Genomic DNA, 6,119 nt, shown 5'->3' with positions numbered 1-6,119 from the left:
AAACACGTGTTTCCGAGCTAGTGAGGGGAAAAAGTTATTTTGAACGTCAAATCTGTATGAAATTATGAAGTTTACCCTATGGCCCTTGCACAGGCAATCAAAGTCTTTGCGAACTTGTTTTGGTTTAACTCTAGCCGGATACACAATTGTAACGTTTTTAAAATGTGGGGCGCGCCCCCCTGGGGACGCGGCAAGCCGACAATATTATAACTTTATAAGGGGGGCGCGGTGTTGTGGCTAAGGGCACACATCACATATTACTTAACTAATAGTTAGGGGGTTAGAGAGGGGGGGGGACCATTTCATTTTCACGTGCTTAAAAGAAGTTTGGAAACCCCTGCATTATCCTTTTTCTCGAAGTCTGCGGCCATCTTAATAGCTCAGTGCACAATTTGTTCAAGAGATCGACAGTCTTTATTACAAACACGTCTCTGTTAATATTTATTGTTGAGGCGCCCGCTCCCGTCTTCAGGAAATTGCCGCGCTCACAATTCGGATGCCTTTTTTGAGGCGTAATTGCATAAAAAGTGCAATCTCTGAATACCGTGTCATTCTTTTGCTGAAAGTCTAGCCTCATTAAAGCTTACTGTTTTGAGTTCCTGAGTTACCGGTAGGTTTATTAAACTATCTTGAAGTTTTGGTAAAACTGGACTCCGGAAGAAACTAATTGGTGACAGATACTTACTACGCTATATGTTGGTTCAATCTGCAATCTGGCAGACAAGCATGGTCGCGCGATAAATGACAAAACATCAGGCGATAGGGATGGACGGGTCCGGCCCCATAGCCGAATGGCATTTCTCCGACGCCAAACGAAAGCGATACGCCGCTGGCTCTGTCGCGCCAATACGCAAGCGCGATAGAGATAGATATCTACTAGCGCTTCGTTTCGTGAGCGTTTCGTGAGCGATTGTGCCATTCGGCTAGCCACCCAGGCCCCGTAGCCGAATGGCATTTCTCCGACGCCAAACGAAAGCGATACGCCGCTGGCTCTGTCGCGCCAATACGCAAGCGCGATAGAGATAGATATCTACTAGCGCTTCGTTTCGTGAGCGTTTCGTGAGCGATTGTGCCATTCGGCTAGCCACCCTGATATTTTATCATTTAGACCATACTTGCCTGCCTGGTTTAGGTACAGATGTAGTGCGAAAAGATTTGCCTTCGTATTGTTACGGAAACGTTACGAACGTGTCATGCTATTTCAGTCAATGTACTGACATTGACTGAACTAGCATGACAAATACGAACGTTAAAACGAACAAATACGAACGGAAAAATACGAAGGAAACCCTTTTCGTACTACATCGCATTCGTATTCGTACATAGGTATGCCATGTCCTTACTAACCAAGACATAACAATAAAATGACACTATTGAGCAGACGGGACCGATACAAACTGGAAGTCCGAATATCAAACCTTGAGATAGGACTTTAATAAAGACTAATAAATTGCTAATAACCTATAAGCCCGCTCCAGACTATGCGCGCGAATCACGGCGCTACGCCGCGAACGCGAGTGTGGATTCGATACGCAGAAAGTTCCACACTCGCGTTCGCAGCGCCGCGTCGTGATTCGCGCGCATAGTCTGGCGCGGGCTATCCATACTAATAATTATAAATTGGAAAGTGTGTGTCTGTTTGTTTGTCCGTCCATCACGGCAAAACGGAGCGACGAGATAGTTGAAGAGTTGGAGAGTGATATAGGCTACTTTTCGTCTCTTTCTAACGCGAGCGAAGCCGCGGGCAAAAGCTAGTAACCTATAAGCCCGCTCCAGACTATGCGCGGGAATCACGGCACGATGCCGCAAACGCGAGTGTGGATTCGATACGCAGAAAGTTCCACACTCGCGTTCGCAGCGTTGCGCCGTGCCGTGATTCGCGCGCATTGTCTGGAGCATAGAGTATATTGAATAGTATGGTAGAGAGTTATCAGTCAAGATTTTCGAATGCAGCGCCATATATTATTAAGTTACGACAACTTTTCATGTGACTTTCCATGCCTCATGGTTCCTTCTAGAACATAAAGCATGTGGACCCTTTAAACGTTGAACGCCACATATTTCTAGCGGGATTTCTAAATAGGTCATTCATCAACCAGTCACATTAATAAGCATTTGAACGCTAACATATTTGTCGTAAATAGGTATGTGTTGAAATTTACAATTTAATACATGTAATTAGCCATAGAATGCCGTTCGCTAGTTTGCAGGTGGTACTGCGGAGGTAACAGCGACATCTAGCGAACTTCTTGCACTACGGCATATAATTGTTTTTCATGCCCTCTATCGTTAATTTCCTAAACATATCCAAAGTACATCGGATTGATCGGATTTACTATTTCCTTTGACTGAACGCACCGTGGTCTGGAGCGGACTATAGACAAATAAAGCAATGAATTTGACGTACTTTTGCACGTAACATACTAGGTGGCGCTACGCGCACCTGTGACCTGGCACCTGAAAAATACATTAGAAATCAAAAAGTAACAACTAGCAACATCGAATTGATTTGAAATGACCAACAACTACTTTCTAAAAATTTCCAGTCGGACTGTAACTAAACCGAAACCTACTATCTTTCTCTTTTCCTCCAGCGAAGACATAATAAGATTGACAGGGACGGTCGCAATTTGCGAAGTTCGATTTTCGCGGTTATCCTTAGTCTCTCCTCATTAAGACCGGTAGTTCCGAGGTAAGTTAAGTTTTAATTGTGAAACTTGAGCCTTGCGCTAACACCGTTAATTGCCTGGTGATGATCGAAGGCTACGCGAAATTTAACTATGAAATGAGGTATAATTTGAAACTTTGGTTTAGGCAAAGACCTATACACCGTGTTTTTTTTGTTTTCCGTTAAATTCGACACGTAGGATTATTATCAGGAACAGTCGACCTGTCATATCTCACTCATACAACCATGGTACGCGTTGCTTGTGTGCAATGTGTGCTTAAATTTATACCTACCTAAATACATCAACACAGTTGGACTCAGGAACTTTGACTTAAACTGAACATTCCGTCTAAGAAATAAAGTTACGTTAATGTCTAGTTTTATTTAAGGGCATTTCCAGAATTTGGGACCCAAAATTAGCGTAAGTTGTTAACAAAAATTTACTTGGTGTCAGTTTTGTGACGACAATCAAGCATAAAATCTGTATAAAAGTTAATTTCTTGCAAGATCTAAATGTAGATTATCGCTTAAGGTTTATGTAATTAACACAAAAACAATATTTTTATTGAAGTTTCAAGCTTAATTATCGTCACAAAACTGACAGCAAGTTAATTTTTGTGTTAACAACTTTTGTTAATTTTGGGTCCTAATTCCGAAAATTCCCTTAATAAAAAAGCAGACTAGGTACTTACTTCTCCGTTGCCCCATGCATAGTACTCTTTATTATACTGTGCCCATGCCCCAAGTCAACCGACACAACCTCCAGTTCTTTTTTCGAAATTTACCGCGAATTTCCCCTCCGCTAGTTCGTATTTTCGTGACTCGCTGATTAAAAAAGTTCATCAACGCATCTCTTTTTAGTTTTTCCAGCAAACGCCTTTCTCCGCCGACAACTTTGGTAATAAAAAGTTGGTACAAGTTAGGCACAGATTAGAGAATACTAACAAAACTAGATACGACACTATGACACGTGTCTCGCCTGCACATAGATTTCGCCTGCATTACTCCACCGTGGCTGACAAAGTGGTGGAGTACGTTAGCCGGAAGACTGGCTTCACGCTGAGGGTGCAGCAACTGCAGACGCGTCACTACGTGCACTTCAGCTCCATTGTTGTGCGTGTGCCTCGGCCGCTGCAGTACACCATCGCAAGCGAATACTTCAGACCGAAGGGTGTAGTTTTTCGGCGGTTCCGGGGCAACCTGCCGAATTCTACGCCGGGACAGACGACGCAACGAAGCCTCGACGTTACCACAGAATATAAGTACAAGTACAGAAGGCTCACTCCTTTGATGTTCTCAAAATGCCGCCAATCTAAATTCTTACCTACATTGACAAACGGACCGCACGTGAGCAGCCGACATTGAATTCTATTACTCCGCGCGAAGGTCATCACCACTGAATGGGCCGCGAACTCGCGGCTGCCAACATGTACTTGTAGCGCGGTGATAGAATCGCGGAGTGAGCCGCCCCTGACGTTACGTCGTCACCTAGATTTAGTTAATCTCTTGTTTTGTTGTGTTTCCTTTTTTTCAGAATTCAGAAAAGGAATTTGTAGGCATAGTGTAGTTATGATAGTATTTAATAGGTGGCGCTAAAAAGTTGAGGTACGATTCGAACTATGAAGATTGTCAATCCTATATAAATTATCCTTGCTGGAACGTAGGTACTGTAGGTACCAGCAGCGGCTGATCCATACAAGCCGATTCCCACAGGCTTGCCTAAAATTGATTACTAGTAAAGTACCTAAAGCAAAGATACGTATCTTTTTGCTCAGTGTTGCCTAGCAGAAATTTTCACCAGCCGCCACTGGTAGGTACAGTCACCTGCAATCACAGACCAAACCCTATAGACATCCATTACAAGACGACTCGCAGTCACCAGCCCTACTTATATTTGCAATGATACTTTAAGCGCGGGCGCTCGCCGTGCCCGATCAATAGCGACCAAGTAACCGACCCGAAAGCAGCGCGTGTTTTTCGCAATAAAAAAATTTAAAAAGGGTATTTTGATGCCTTAAAGATGTCCACCTATAGTGTGAAATGGTGTGGAAAGGTAACAAGAAGCTCAAATTTAAAAACAGACGGCATTACATTCCACAATTTATAAGTCATATTTATAATTAATTCAGAGCCGGCTTATATCAACTTACACTGGCTACTTACGCGACAGTAGAGGGACAGTCATACTTCTGTCCCTTTTCATCTGGCGCGACTGCCCGCCGTCCTTGAAACGACCAATCGCAGCGCGCTAAACACATTCCCCTCCCGCTCCTCGCGCCCCAAGCACTGGTGATTTGTACCGCGCACAAAATTTACAAAATTGGTACTCTATAGGAGGTTCTCTGTGCCTGCAATGCTATAACAAATGTTACTACGCGAAGGTCGCACTAAATAATAGGTTATCTGATCGTGATCTAATACTAATACTATCTTATTTGTAGAACCATACGCTCGTATCACATATTTTTGCAGCCTTCAAAGAGTAACATGATTGCAGGTGACTGTATACATTTAATAAGGTTCAAGAGTAACGTACCTCTTTTATTTTAAGTAATCCGTGGTTATGGGCTAGAAAAAGCGAGACCGGAGGCTCCCATCACCCGCTTACAATATTATGAATACGTAATAAATTTGATATCTTATTCTCACTCTCACTTATGGAAGAACATTGATTCGGCTTAGTCGTGCGTTAGTAGTGATTATATTCTCTTTGGTGCGTTAGCACTAATAGCGTTAGGGTTAAAAAACATACTCGTTTTAGAAAAATAGAAAATTTCAATTTCACACCTTTTTTAGGGTTCCGTAGTCAACTAGGAACCCTTATAGTTTCGCCATGTCTGTCTGTCCGTCCGTCCGTCCGTCCGTCCGTCCGTCCGCGGATAATCTCAGTAACCGATAGCACTATAAAGCTGAAATTTGGTACCAATATGTATATTAATCACGCCAACAAAGTGCAAAAATAAAAAATGGAAAAAAATGTTTTATTAGGGTACCCCCCCAACATGTAAAGTGGGGGCTGATATTTTTTTTCATTCCAACCCCAACGTGTGACATATTGTTGGATAGGTATTGAAAAATGAATAAGGGTTTACTAAGATCGTTTTTTGATAATATTAATAGTTTCGGAAATAATCGCTCCTAAAGGAAAAAAAAGTGCGTCCCCCCCCCTCTAACTTTTGAAATTTAAAAATTATGAAAAAAATCACAAAAGTAGAACTCTATAAAGACTTTCTAGGAAAATTGTTTTGAACTTGATAGGTTTAGTAGTTTTTGAGAAAAATAAGGAAAACTACGGAACCCTACACTGAGCGTGGCCCGACACGCTCTTGGCCGGTTTTTGTTTAGAGCTAAGATTTGGTTTCATGGCCGTCTATATATTTAATTTAATATTTTACTATGCTTCTGCCTGTGACTTTGGCTTCTTGAAAATTTAGTCTTGTACCACCATCTG

The sequence above is a fragment of the Leguminivora glycinivorella genome, chromosome 21 (assembly GCF_023078275.1).
Source record: "Leguminivora glycinivorella isolate SPB_JAAS2020 chromosome 21, LegGlyc_1.1, whole genome shotgun sequence".
NCBI lineage: Eukaryota > Metazoa > Arthropoda > Insecta > Lepidoptera > Tortricidae > Leguminivora > Leguminivora glycinivorella.
This window is presented reverse-complemented; position numbering follows the sequence as displayed.